This window comes from Leptonotus elevatus, chromosome 4 (genome assembly GCF_054856555.1).
Source record: "Leptonotus elevatus isolate MCC_2025b chromosome 4, RoL_Lele_1.0, whole genome shotgun sequence".
NCBI lineage: Eukaryota > Metazoa > Chordata > Actinopteri > Syngnathiformes > Syngnathidae > Leptonotus > Leptonotus elevatus.
The window spans coordinates 9,853,576-9,867,090 of record NC_141242.1 but is presented as its reverse complement, the minus strand read 5'-3'; the positions used below and the strand labels follow the sequence as shown (position 1 = coordinate 9,867,090).

The following is a 13,515-nucleotide window of genomic DNA, read 5'->3' as shown; positions in this document are numbered from 1 at the left end:
CTCGAAAAATTATGAATTTGATTTAAAAAATATTGAGATTTAGCTAGAAACTATGACTTTATCTAAAAAAAAAATTTTTCCCCCCCTATAACCTCAGTTTTGAAAATTATATATATATAAACATTTCAAGCAGCTCCATGTTATAACTTCTTATCAAAATCATATTCAACTTTTTGAGAATAACATTATTCTTATAATAATAAGATTTGAATCTCAAATTTACAACTTCTAATTTTTTTAAATATTTTTTTTCTCATGTGAAAAATATCACCCTTGTTTCATGAAACTAGATGAATCTTGAAATTATGGTACCATTTTTTATAAAAAAATATGTATTTGGAAAATACACGACTTGCACTATCTATAAAATATATATCTTTAATGTAGCAAGAGTATGATTTATGTTGGATATATTCAGCTTTGTTTGTATAACTGACTTTAATTTTGAAAATATACAGCTTTTTCTTATACATTTTACAAAAAAAATTAGGACTCGTACTGTAGTGTTTTTTTCGTTTCTATGTTGTCTCAAAACTCCTCAGCAAGTTTTTATCTTACCTATTTTTTTTACACTGTTATGAAAAATAAATACTGTTATCAAAGTGGTTTTGTTTGATAAAACCCTCATTATTATAAAGAGAGTATAAAAAACATTCCTTGAGAAAAACAACATCTACCTAATAATTTAGAACACAGTGTATTCATGACACACCCACTAATCAATTGAGTTTTTTTTTGTTGTGAATTCAAAGATGAACGCACATTGGGGTGGGGACGGGGGCAAATATATCGCCTGCATGTGACAGACACGGCAGCCCTCCGGCTTAGTTGTCACAAAACCGGCGACCAGCCAGAGCTCGTCAGGTCGCCGTCGCGGCATAATTGTGTTGTGACACCTTGAACCCGCCACTGGTTGTGCAGCGTGCTAATTTTCTGATAGCGTGCCGCGTGGGCTGCTGGAATCACAGCTATGATGGCTGTAATTTGTGCGGCAAGGGGGAAAAAAGGAGGGGAGTGGGGGGGGGACATCAACAGGATAAATACAAATTAAAATTGATGCGGGTCTTTGAGTAGTTTGCGTTAGGGGGAGGCTGTGCAGCGAGAGCTTGCTATTTGGTCCCTCCATTACACGGCAGGGCCCTGAAGGCAAAGATGTGCTGCAGCATGTGATCACAGGCTTGATAACAAAGCTTAGAAAGCACCTGCTTTCATGGGCGCCGCTTTGAAAATGCTGCACGGCGACATGTCAAGGCTGTTACCCTCCAGTATTAACACGGCGGAACAACTGTATAAAAGAATCTGCGATTTATCAAACAATGCTTGTGGACTAAGAGCGTATCTGTGTGCGTGTTACCGTCCCGCAAAGCCAAAAGGGGCGTCCCGCTGGACTCTCGTCTCACCGCGTCTCCACCCGCCAGTTCAAGAGCTCTTCATTACACAATCCCGAATGTCTGAGGGGAGAAAATAAACAATGATGAGCTCGCCGTGTGCACGTAACCTTTCTGAGGCTTCGGTCGACGGCGACCGAGCGCGCCGCCGGATCAAAACGAAGCAGGATAAAACGCAGATGCAAAAACGTTTCACTCAACAGGGCACATCATTACAGAATTAATAAGAGTATCATGCCCACTAAACATTTTTAAAAATATGTATTTTTTTACAGTATCCTCATTATAATGCTCCTGCATGTGGGAAAGGAGAGCCACATATGCCAGTGCACTTTTCAGCTATTTATTCAATGCCGGGAGAACCATAAAACACAAACACACAAACATCATATGCCACCCTGCCAGGCCCCGCCTCTTAAAGGCACATGCATGTAAACATACGACAATCCATAGTCTAAAAACAAATTCTAAAGTGGGTTGCGGGGGTATATACTCTTTTTTTTATTTTTTATGTGGTGCATTAAAAAAAAAATAGGGGGGGGGGGTTGCGGCGGGGACACGGACAGGGGACCGCAGCGGGGGTATATACTCTATCAGGACATATATGCGCCTCTACAAAAAAATACTTTTTCGGTGCACATAAAACGTTTCAATGAGTCACGACCGAAAAAACCCCCCCACAAAGCCCTTTTCAAGACAGATGTGTTAATTTACGAAGCATTTTTAACAATGCCGTCTAACTTGGGCGGAATATCATTTTGTGGATTCGCTACTTGCATCTGTAATTATGATTACAGTTTACAGCGGCTGTGGCCAAGCCACAAAATCTGTAATTGTGACGGTTCAGCTTTTTGATACGTTTTAGGAATTTACAGTCAATTGAGTCATGTCATGTTGTTGTTTCCAGTATAATACTTACTTGCTACTTGTCACCACCAGTGTATCAAAGTTCACATACACATAAAACCGCTTATAACATGGAAACCCGTAATGCCCTCACATGTGGGAAAGGGGAGTCACTTTTCTGTTTATACCACACCACAAAATTGCCAGCGTTAGATTAACACTGAAAGTCTTAAATCTAACACTAGAAAAGTCTGTCCACACCAATGAGTGTAAATCTGACACTTTTCAAAGTGTTACTTCTTTCACACTTAACCAGTGTTACTCCAACACTGTATAGTGTTAAAAAATACACTGGTAAACACTGAGTAGTGTTGAAAAGTATTCTACACTAATGTCAGTGTTAAACATTTAACTCAAACTACACTTTAATCTGGTAAATGGTACTTACTGGGGGTTCAGTATTTTGCTCAAGGATACTTTTGAAAGAGTCACACTGGCCTGGGATTGAACCCGCGATCTCAGGGTCGGGAGGCGACCACAACTGGATGTATTGCTACTGAAATGTCGACAGCGCGCTGGAAAATGGGAAAGTGTCTCCTTCACCAGAAATGAGGGTGTGGTCAATTTAACAGTCAAGGTAGTGCTATTCAGGTTACAACCAACATCCGCCCCAACACTCAAGGAAATTTACTTTACTTTAAAAAATGAGGTTTTAATCCCAACAGTGTTGACATAACACTGCTTACTGCATATTTGATGGAACACTGTAAAGCTAGCTGTGAACAACATGCACATGATTAGATTTTTTCATGCTTGCAATTTTTTAAGTTCAAATTCTACATTTTTTACTCAATTGAAATGAGTAGCAGATTTGAGACCAAACATTCCAAGCAGCGCCATGGATCCGCCGCTGAGTGAGTGTTTTGCACAGAGGCGAGGAATGGAGCTTGACAGGCTCATCAGCGACGCGCTTCTCGCAATCCACTGATATAATAATTATAGCGTCCCCCGTCTTTAGTGCAGGTTGATTGTTCTTGCTGTGAGCTAACACACTTAATTGTACTATGCAAATGAGAGCAATTACAAAGCTTTTAGGTGAAGCGATGACAGCTGAGCTCGGTTTTCCACCGAGGCCTCGCCCCAAAACCGTTGTCATGGGAACCTGCCATAGAATCACACACGCACATACAAACCCGCACGGCTGTCTAATGGATATAATCTCATGATATAGCCGCAAATTGCCTCCTCTCCAGTTGCCGGGGTTGATCCATTCTTTGATTACTAAATATATTCTCAATTTGGTTTGACTAAAAAGGAGGGTTGGGTCGGAACAACAACGAAAATTCATTTTTTGAAACAGACTTAATGAGATTGTAAAATACGCTCTCATACACACAGTGAGAGACGCCAGTGTCAACAATCAGTCCAATGTATCAAAAATAATTTGAGATGATTCGCCCCCACCCGTCGCTGCGCGCATTTAAAAGTTTCTAATTGCCAGCGTAATGTTGTGATCAAAATGGCTTCGTTGCGCAAGTGATACGCTGATGAAAGATAACCACTGATCGTATCGGGATGCGTCAAAACACCAAAGCTCACAGCAAGTCACACTTTTTCAGACAAGTATAAATCAAGCCACGGATGGTCGTCTTCATCTTCCCTACAATTACATTCAATATTCCCTGCAATGTATCATTTGGATGGAACTCTTAGTTGATGAATACACAGTTTTAATCTCACGTTTTTATTTTTTTTTATGCCAAATTAAAGGCAATAAGTGGAACACCACTGCAGTGTTTGCGCCACATCATCTATATGACAATTAATCTGGCAGAGTCTTTCATGAATTAAATATGAACGAGGTGTTCTGGAGGTAAATGACAAGAGGCAGAGCGTAATTGAGGTGGCGGCAACACGGCCTTCCCCGACTAATCTCTGACTGGGTCACGTGACTGGGGCCGCTCCCCCAATGGCGGCCGCTCTTTTCGCCACAAAAGCCGGGGCAGCTGGGAAAATTGATTTCCTCGTGCAAGGTGTATTTGATAGCTTTTGAAATCAAAAATTGAAATGAACTAACCTGCGCCCCGCACGCAAAAGAGCAAATTAAACAAGCTCGGTGGCGGCGGCGGCGGCGGCGGCGGCGGCGGCTGCTTTTTTTTTTGTCTTCCCTCAGAGCTCTGGAGAGAAATGTTAAAATGCTTCGCAGACGTACAGTAAATTTGTGTTAATATCATATTTATATGCATATAAATATTACTACAATATAATACATATCTAATGAATTGTTTTGGTTTTATTGACAATGAAGGAACTGGGAATAATTATTTAGCAATTTAACAGTAAATATGTATTTTTTAAATTCAACATACAATATGTTTTCTCAATATAATAATATTGTACAATGAAATATATACGATTATTTATACACCTATGCATTTTATGATTTACAACCAGATATATATTTTAAAACTGATTGAACAATGAGTACCTCATTGTTTTAAATATGTATTTATGAACGTAAAATAATTACCTTTTTGTATGGTATGATAATGTATAATGATTAATAATATATATATATATGTGGTAAATTATTTGGTATGACTTCAACCAAATAAATATTTTTAAATTAATAAAATAAAAATTGTATATAAAACTACATGATTACTGATATGCTACATTATTTCAAAGAAAATTATTAATACATTTTTAGGTATTTGACAATTAACTATAAATACATGTGTTTTTGTATTTATGTTGCTATGGTTTGTTAACATACTGATAATCAAAATAGTCACCACAATCCGAGTGAAACCAAATCTCACTACATTAACTTTAATATTTCTAAATAAAAGTCAACTATAGAAAGTATTTTTTGTTTTCATACTACGCCCACTCCGGAATGTTTAATTCCCTCTTCATTACAGGAACAATGTAAACAGCCGCGCAAACACAGACGCCGGGTCCTTTGTGCGAGCGAGTCAAAGTGGACTAGACGAGCCGAGGAAACACGAGCGCCGACAAAAAAGGACGGTGCGGCCAAACAGATGTTGCTGCAGGTGGACGCCAAGATCAATAGGCGCCGGAGTTACCTGAGCCTCGGCAACTCGTAGCAGATGTTAAACAGACTGATGCCCCCTGGAAGGCTGATCAATGGACAGGAGGCAGATGGAGGAGAACATGGGGGAGTGCTGCGAGGCGCCGCTAGTTACAACACAGATATATTAGAAAAAAAACAATAGGAGTCACATTTTAAATGCAAGTTTAACTCTTAGGAGGATTGCAATTCCTGCCAAAACTCAGTCATGTTAATTACTGAAGTCTTATTTACAGGTCGCTGGAGCACGTCGGTGACCAGGTGAGAGGGAACGGAGGACTCGTGCGCTTCATGCCGGGCTACAAACTTGAGCTAATTAGGAAGCAGCGAGGAGGTGTCACACGATGCCACACCACACCAACCTTTAACGCCCATTAGTCGATTAAATACACACTCAAATGGGGGCCACTCGTTTGTTATCAATCTTCTTCTACGAGGACCAGTCACTAAATTACGCTTGTTTGCGGTGAAGAAATAGCCTTGTGCTATGCCATACATAAATAACGATACAATATTCATGCAAATATGTAAAAATGGTGTTTCTATATAGCTGAAAAACAGAATAACAAATTGTATTATTATTTAAGCCTCCTGGTTTTTTTTCTTTCAATGACACACATAAAAAGTTGGGTCAACGTGACTGTTCTACTACAGAAAATAGAAAAAAAAATTATTTTCTTGTATATTTTGGGGGGGAAATTGTTAAAACGTTCATGGGTCAATTTGATTCGCTGCCCGCTTTTTTTTTCTTTTTTTTCTCGATTTTGGAGAAATGAAATCCAGAAATAAAATAAACATTTTGCATGGCATTATATTCAATATTTTTGTTTTTTGGTTGTCGTTGTTGCTGTAAACAGGTCAAGTTGACAGCAAAATAGCAGGAGGGTAAATAAAAGCGTTTATTTACTTTTTTAATTATCTTAACTTTCCGTTAAATTTATGTCTTACAAAAATGGCCATGGGTAAATTTGACTCAATGCATGTTTAACATGCATTTAAACAACAAGCAATGAATGAATGAATAATAAATACAGTCAATGTGGTAATATTGAAAAATTAATCACAGATATAAAATAAATTATATTCACATAGCATTTACATTACAAATAGCTTGTTTTTATAAAAAAAATACAGTTGTAAACTTTAAAATATTAAATTTTCATTCATGGTAACAATATAATTAATATTTTAATAACCACAGCAATATGTATAGCAGTCTGATATATTTTCACAATAATGTTTATGATCCATATTTAAAATGTATTTTTTTAATGCACAATATTTTCAGGTAATGTATTATTTGAACTTTTATTTATTTATTATTATTGTCAACATTTGGACACGCTCTTCCACGATTCATATATGACATAAATGCCAAATCATTTTACAGTGTATTTTTTTATTTCACAGTATATTGTATTTGATTCATTTTGTCAATTTGGATAATTTTTTTTGTCTTCTGTGTGATTGCGTTAAGCGCCTCTCCTGCTGTATGCGCCATCAAACCTCATCTGTGAATGAACCTATTCTGACTCTCAATAGGATGCATTGTGCGCATTAATAGCGGCTCATACACACGACACACATTTCAAACTGAAACCATTTCCCACACACCCAAACTCCAACGTCCTGCCAAACGGCAGGCACGCAGCAAGGATTGTCTGACGGGGCACGTCCCCGTGGCCTCGGCTGTCCGAGGAGCAACTTGAACCGGGCGATAACCCGACAGACTTTATCTTGTCTTCGGTGAAGCCTGAAGACGACACTTCAACCGCACGCGCCGACGTACACCCCCCGAGAGCCCTAACCTTCCCCTGGTCCCCGCCGCCGTAGCCTGAAAGCTGTCAGCGGCCTGTTGCTTATTGATGTTTCTGCATGTTTTATGTCTCGGGGAGATATGACGGCCGTGACACGGTGCTGATTTCAATCAGCCTCTGCCGAGTGACAGCTGGGGCAAGTGAGAAGAAGAAGGAGAAGGAGGAAACAAAAAAAAAAAGGGTTGGGATGTCATTGGCTCAGATCAGATCTGGCCTCGTTCTCCTCCTCCCTTCTAATGAAAATGTTTCATTCACGTCTCACGGCTCTCTCCCCCTGGCTGATGAATTCAAGGAGAAGAAATAAAAGGAGGAACGAATAGCGGAGGGGAAAGAAATTCGGCTTTTGTGCGATTGGGCCGGGGCGAGAAGAGAAGATGACCCCCGGAGCCAAAGGTTCTGACACCGCATCAATCCCTTTAGGGGGCGAGGCCTGCCGGTCCGGCGCTGGCTGGAGATTACTTGAGCACATCTGAGGGATGGCTCGCTCTATCTATTTCACACGTTCTATGCAGAGGAGAGCCGGCCTTGTATGCTTTGGATCCTGAGCTGCCCGCTAAATTAGGTCTGAGATCATTCCGCCGAATGAAGGGGAGCCATCCAAGGCAATTCAATCCCACAAGCATTGACAGAGAGCTTACTGAATCCCAGGAAAAAAAGAAGAAGGGGGACGTGCATTTATTCCCTCTTTCTCTTTATGATAGCGATGAGGGGAATGTACCCCGAGTAATCCCAATAAGGCTCTTAACTTGCAAATTCAAGTATAGGCACACATGTACCGGTAAGACGCTCCCACGCTGCTTTCTCACATGCTGCTGACAAGCATCTATCCTCGCGTCACGGCCGCCTTTTCAATTCCATCGTTTATTTCAAACTCTTCAACTCGTTAATATATAAAAAAAAATAATCTACAAGCGCTCATTTACAAATTACCGGTAAACACGCACAATAGCTCGGTAAATATTTTGTACACTAATTAATTTTCTCATGAGTAAGCTTTTCCAAGACATAAATGGAATGCAGTTGCACCCTCACAACATGTACTTTATAGACTTTTGTTGACTTTTATGGTGAAAGTATACTACTACGGCAATAAAAAATCTGGAATATATTACATTAGAATTGCAAGTATTTAATATAGGTAAAATATTCTACTAGGGAGGAAATAGTTAGCTGATAAAACCTGGGTAACATGGTCAAATTTTAGACGCTTATATAAAAAAAATTAATTGTTAATAATAATTTTCGTCAATACCGTATTTAGGGTATCTGACAGTCGTGTTGTTTCGAGGTTACGAATGGTGCACAGTGAATTTGTGTGCCAGTGTAAGAATACTTCAGAATACTTAACCATCAGAACAAGCAGGCATGTCAGTTACTGCCAGATTTAATGTTTTTTTTATTTCAATGTTTTTTTCTTAAGGCCTGGTTTTGGTTTTCATATGAATAAGTACTGTCACTATTGCGTTAGCATAGGTTGTTGAAAGTCTATCGGGTCGTTCAGACTTTATGTACAAACTTGGGCTACGCAGCCGACATAGAAAAGCAATGTTTGATAACCCAATGACCTTCTGTATTGTACATTTATATTACAACAATTTAGCCACAACATTAAGACCAATTGCTCTAGGCAGGCTACAAGAAAGCTTTTACAAATGTATCAAATATTCTGCTGGTGATGAAACGGTTTCATCGTGACAACATTTCAGTTACAGCGTTACAGTATATTGTTATTATTGTTAATACCATATTTAACACCTCTGGGGGTAAACGGCTCATCGCTGGCTGCGTTTTGTATTTGGTGACGCAGCGTGTTATTTGCGATAACATCGGCAGATAACAGGAAGATGCTAGGTGCTAATGGTATGCCTCCACCTTGCTTGCAAATTCATTATGGTGATGAAAATACATGTGGTTGGCACATAACCATATTTGATTTATTAACTTAATGCATATGTCGCCATTCAGGAATGAGGATAATGTGTTGGAATAGGGTAGGCTATTTGTCGGTAAATGATTTACTTGAAAAAAATTTTTTTTTTAATTCATGCTTTATTATTCTCTTATCATTCGCTTTCTTCCTGTTTACATTCTAGAAACCAATTTTGTGATCTTGCGTGAAAATTCATTTTGGTTGCTGGATTTTACAATTTCCAACAAAAAACAAGTGTATAAACTTGGTGAATTGGTATTTTTGTTTATAATAATACTTAAGGAGCTTGAATCAGTACTTTTTTTGTTGGTACTTATACTTAGTATACTAATATCGTATTACTATGATAACTCTGGTTATTGTTATATGTCCCTATCGTCTTATCTTTATATTTTGTCTTTACAAAGTTCATAATCTAATAATAATCTAAAATGTGTTCATGTATTCTTGTAGTCGTTTATTTTTTACTCTTATTTAAATATTAGAGGGACCCAAATTATTTGACATTTTAGACTATGATGCAGTCTTGCACAAAATATTGTTACATACTCTGTCAATCAAAACTGAAAATGATGACGAAATATTTGCTACAGCTCTTATATTGGATATCATAGGATGTGTATTTTAATTATAATATTTTCATAACTACCAAACCGCACTCCTTGAATTTTTCGTCTTTTATTTACTCGTGTCAGTCCCTCGTATCTATTGCGTTCCTCGCTGTCATCGCTGGTCATTTCAAGTTAAGTCTTCTCAAAGTTTTTGTTTTCTTCAATCAGATAAAATGGTTCATTCGCTGTACTGTCAAATTAATAGCACAAGTATCTGCTTTGCTTTGAGTGCAGTCGCATTTCTCTTTCATTTTTTTTCCTCCTCGCTGTAGAAACACAATTACTCTGGGGGGCGGTCCATAATGAGATTCAAAACAAAGACTAAATTAGCTGTCATTAAATTATTTCAATTTCCTTTCCCCGCTAATAGAAGATTGTGACAGGTGTCATAGTTGGCGTCACGTTGGCCCGGCAACATGCTAGAATGGATAATTGATCCATCAAAACGCATCAAGCCCGGGCAATAACTGGCTCCAGACAGAACACGCATGGAAAATCGAATTTAAACCCTGGCATTGACAGCCCTCCACGCCATCGCTCTGTCAATCAAGTATGCATTCTCCTTCTGACAACCTTGTTCACATGTTGTTAAATCTAAAGCAGTGGTCCCCGACCGCCGGTAAGGGTCCGCGGAATATTCAGTAATGGGCAGCAAAATAAGATTACACTTTTTTTTTTTGTTGTTTAGAGTTTAAAAGTAGCTTAACATAGAAGCAGAAGAAGTTTCAAGAAATATAAAGCTGCATTTCAGACGCAATTTCAGCAGTTGTACTTTTTCTGCAACAGTAACACACCTTGGATGTGACCGGCTTGTTGAAGGGAAACTCCTAGCAATTCCACCTCCGCCGCCACCCTTTTCACTCTGCGCTTGGATTCATTACTCTATATCGTCATCAGCACTTTATTAAACTGGTCTCATAATAACCACTCAACACTTCCAAGTGACTGTTTACTGCTTTTCTAAAGTTCCATCTTACTGAAGTACACAACAGTAGACATTTAAACGTAACTATAATTTGTTACCATTTTAATAAAGAGGGTTAAAGAGGGCGTGAACCTGAAAAAATTATTTACAATAGTATGTTCTATGCATCCCCATTAGTCTAAAAAAAAGCATTCTGAAAAAGATTGTAATTGTGCAATTTGAATTAAACAGCAAAATTCGCCTGTTTTTATCCATCCCAGAGAACGGCCATTTTGCCACTTGCTGTCGTCTAAAAACGTCCTAATCGCGACACAGCTCGCGAACGTCATATGACCAAATTCAGAAAACAGGTGAGCTGTGTTTGGTCGTTACCCGAGCACTGAGCAACTATGATGTCATTTTCAGTCGACGGCTAAATGGCAAAATGACCGCGCCCTCAGATGGATACAAACGGGAGGATTTTGCTTATTTAATTCATATTCGACAAGTGCAATATCGATCAGAATGCCGTGTTTGTACTAGTGTGGGCTCATACAACATATTATTGTAAAAAAAAAGATTTTAGGTTGACTTTCCCTTAAAGAACGATTTTGCTTTTTAATGTAACTGAACTGTGAACGTTTGCTTTGTTTTGTTTCTGTCCTCCCAACATGACGGCTTGCTCTCAATGATTTCTCAAGATTGAAATAGTATATGGTGAGTTGCTACTTTGAATAATTTAATTATTTGTTTGCATGGTGCATTTTACGTAAAAAGGCAAATAAAGGTTGGCGGCCGCTGTTCCAAATGAGAGGAGGAGGAACATGAAAGAGAAAAGCATTCTCCGAGGAACTGTCACACAGAAAGCAAGATGCCACGAGAGGGGAGGGGGGCGGCTGTTGTAGGAATGCCTTCAGTGGCTCAGCTTTTCACATTTTAATTTGGGGTCTGCGGCGGTAGAGCCTGAGCGAGCGGGTCCTGGGAGTCGGGCCTGGTGCTCTGACCCCTGAACATAGACTGTCAGCCCAGCCCGGCGGAGGATCACCGGGGGCCGCCGTGCCGGGTGCTTTGAAAGCCGTCGCCAATTCAGCCCTAAGATGCGGCTGAATAGCCGCCGCCGCTGCAGACGCCGCCACCAGTGAATAAACAGGTTGCGCCAGGAAGAGAATTTGCTTTCGAAATGTGTTTGTCCTCTGACCTCGCATCCAACCTCGTGGCCCCACCGCCTTTGAAGCCCGGAGTATGTTTTTTTTTTCTTATGGAGGATGCTGAAAGGAGGGCCCCTGTCAGTATAAATATATTAATAATCTGACAGCTTCATCTGCTTTTGAGGGCCCAGCTTGACAGGCTCACAAAAGGCCGGGCGCTGTCTACACGTCCGCGTCTTCCTGTCTGAACAACGCACGCACACACACTGCGTTTATTAAGACATCACACTCCTGCCAGCCATTGATTTTTACAGCCATCTCTGTCACTTACTGTACGAGGGCCCCCCCGATGGCAGCGCCCAAATCGACCGCGACAGCCTCGTGTAAGGCGCAGAAAATGTTTGAGAGGAATGCTCAGTTCAAGTAAACGTGTTTTTTATTCTGCTGTGTCTCTTTAATCTCATATATGCTAGCCCAGTTGTGGGATCAAACGTGGATACATGACAGAAATTGATTCTATTTGATTTTGTTTGGTAAAAGACAAAGAATGATGGCTTTTCCACCTTGTTTTTTTGTTTTGTTTAACAAAGACAGTTAGTATTGCCAGCAACAGGGTCACATTTAAGCATTTACCCTACATTCCAATCCAAGACTGAAAAAAAGACCAGATTACCGCATTTTTTAAAATATTATTTTGAGTGATTATCCTGTGGTGTGGGGTATGTTAAAAGTGATTTTTTTCTTCCTGATCTTCGGCTGGGTCCAACGATCGTAAACAGTTAAGGTACACTCAGACTGATAACCAGCCTAAATTTGAACAATTTCCATCCCTTCTGATCAAAATCAGCAAAGGCCCTATTGTTGGTTGTCTCTAAATATTATTGTAGGATGCAGTGTGCTACATTGTTTTTAAATGTCTTTAAATCTTAAACTTGGACTGAAAGCGTGTAAATAATGGGGCCAAATTTGAGCCTTCTCCATCATTTGCAATCAAAGTGCCCCATTGTTGGATGTTTCTAAAATATTTTTCCTCCTCAATCTGCTTTGAAAATCGGTCAGACTAACAATCGTGAATTTTAAGTGGGGGTACACACATACTGATATTCAAACTCAGCCAAAGGCCCAATCATCAAACATCTCAAAAAGATTATCATGAATAATTATCGTGTGGTGTACTTTGTGTTAAGGACTTTATCTTCACCTCTTGGTTTGGAAAACAATCGTAAATGTTGAATTTTTTTTGAAATATTTACAATAACAAATCCTTCGTGGTCAACGTGGAATTGGGCGAAGCCAACGACCACAGTTGGGTTTCGATCCAACCATTTTTATTCGAATTTTCAAGAGATGCAAAAATAAAACTGAATGGAAACACTAGAAATTCAAAAAAGGACCAAAAATTTGCAAACAATGTTTTACGCTTAGAGGGGGTGGATTTTGAAACGTATCGAAAAAAGGAAAATGCTCATTTTGGCTATGGAAACTGGATACAAGTCACACGTACGCTTGTAGTCCCAAAAGCAATGTCGGACAATAAATTAAGGTATTTTTGGGGGGACGAAACAGAAATTTTATTGGAATTAATTAAAGAAGCGAATATTAATGCTATTTTAGATGGAAAACAGAATTACAGAAGGAAACTCATACGACGTCATCGCACGGCGCAGTTGCTTCCTGGTCGTCGTCTTCTTTTAAATTACTGGTGGATCACATCTCTTAATGGTGTACAGTATACCGCCACCTACAGGTGTGGAGTCCCCTCTAAATATTCGCAAAA

General features: G+C 39.3%; 1 protein-coding gene across 5 annotated transcripts in view; it reads right to left on the bottom strand.

Moving 5' to 3' along the window:
- LOC147175440 (uncharacterized) overlaps window positions 1-13,515 on the bottom strand; it is a 169,245-nt gene that overhangs the window by 36,487 nt on the left and 119,243 nt on the right. For all 5 annotated transcript variants that reach the window (XM_086073906.1, XM_086073907.1, XM_086073908.1 and 2 more), the window contains one exon: window positions 1,355-1,451. The gene's annotated coding sequence lies outside the window, so the exon portion shown is untranslated. The remainder of the gene's footprint in view (window positions 1-1,354; window positions 1,452-13,515) is intronic.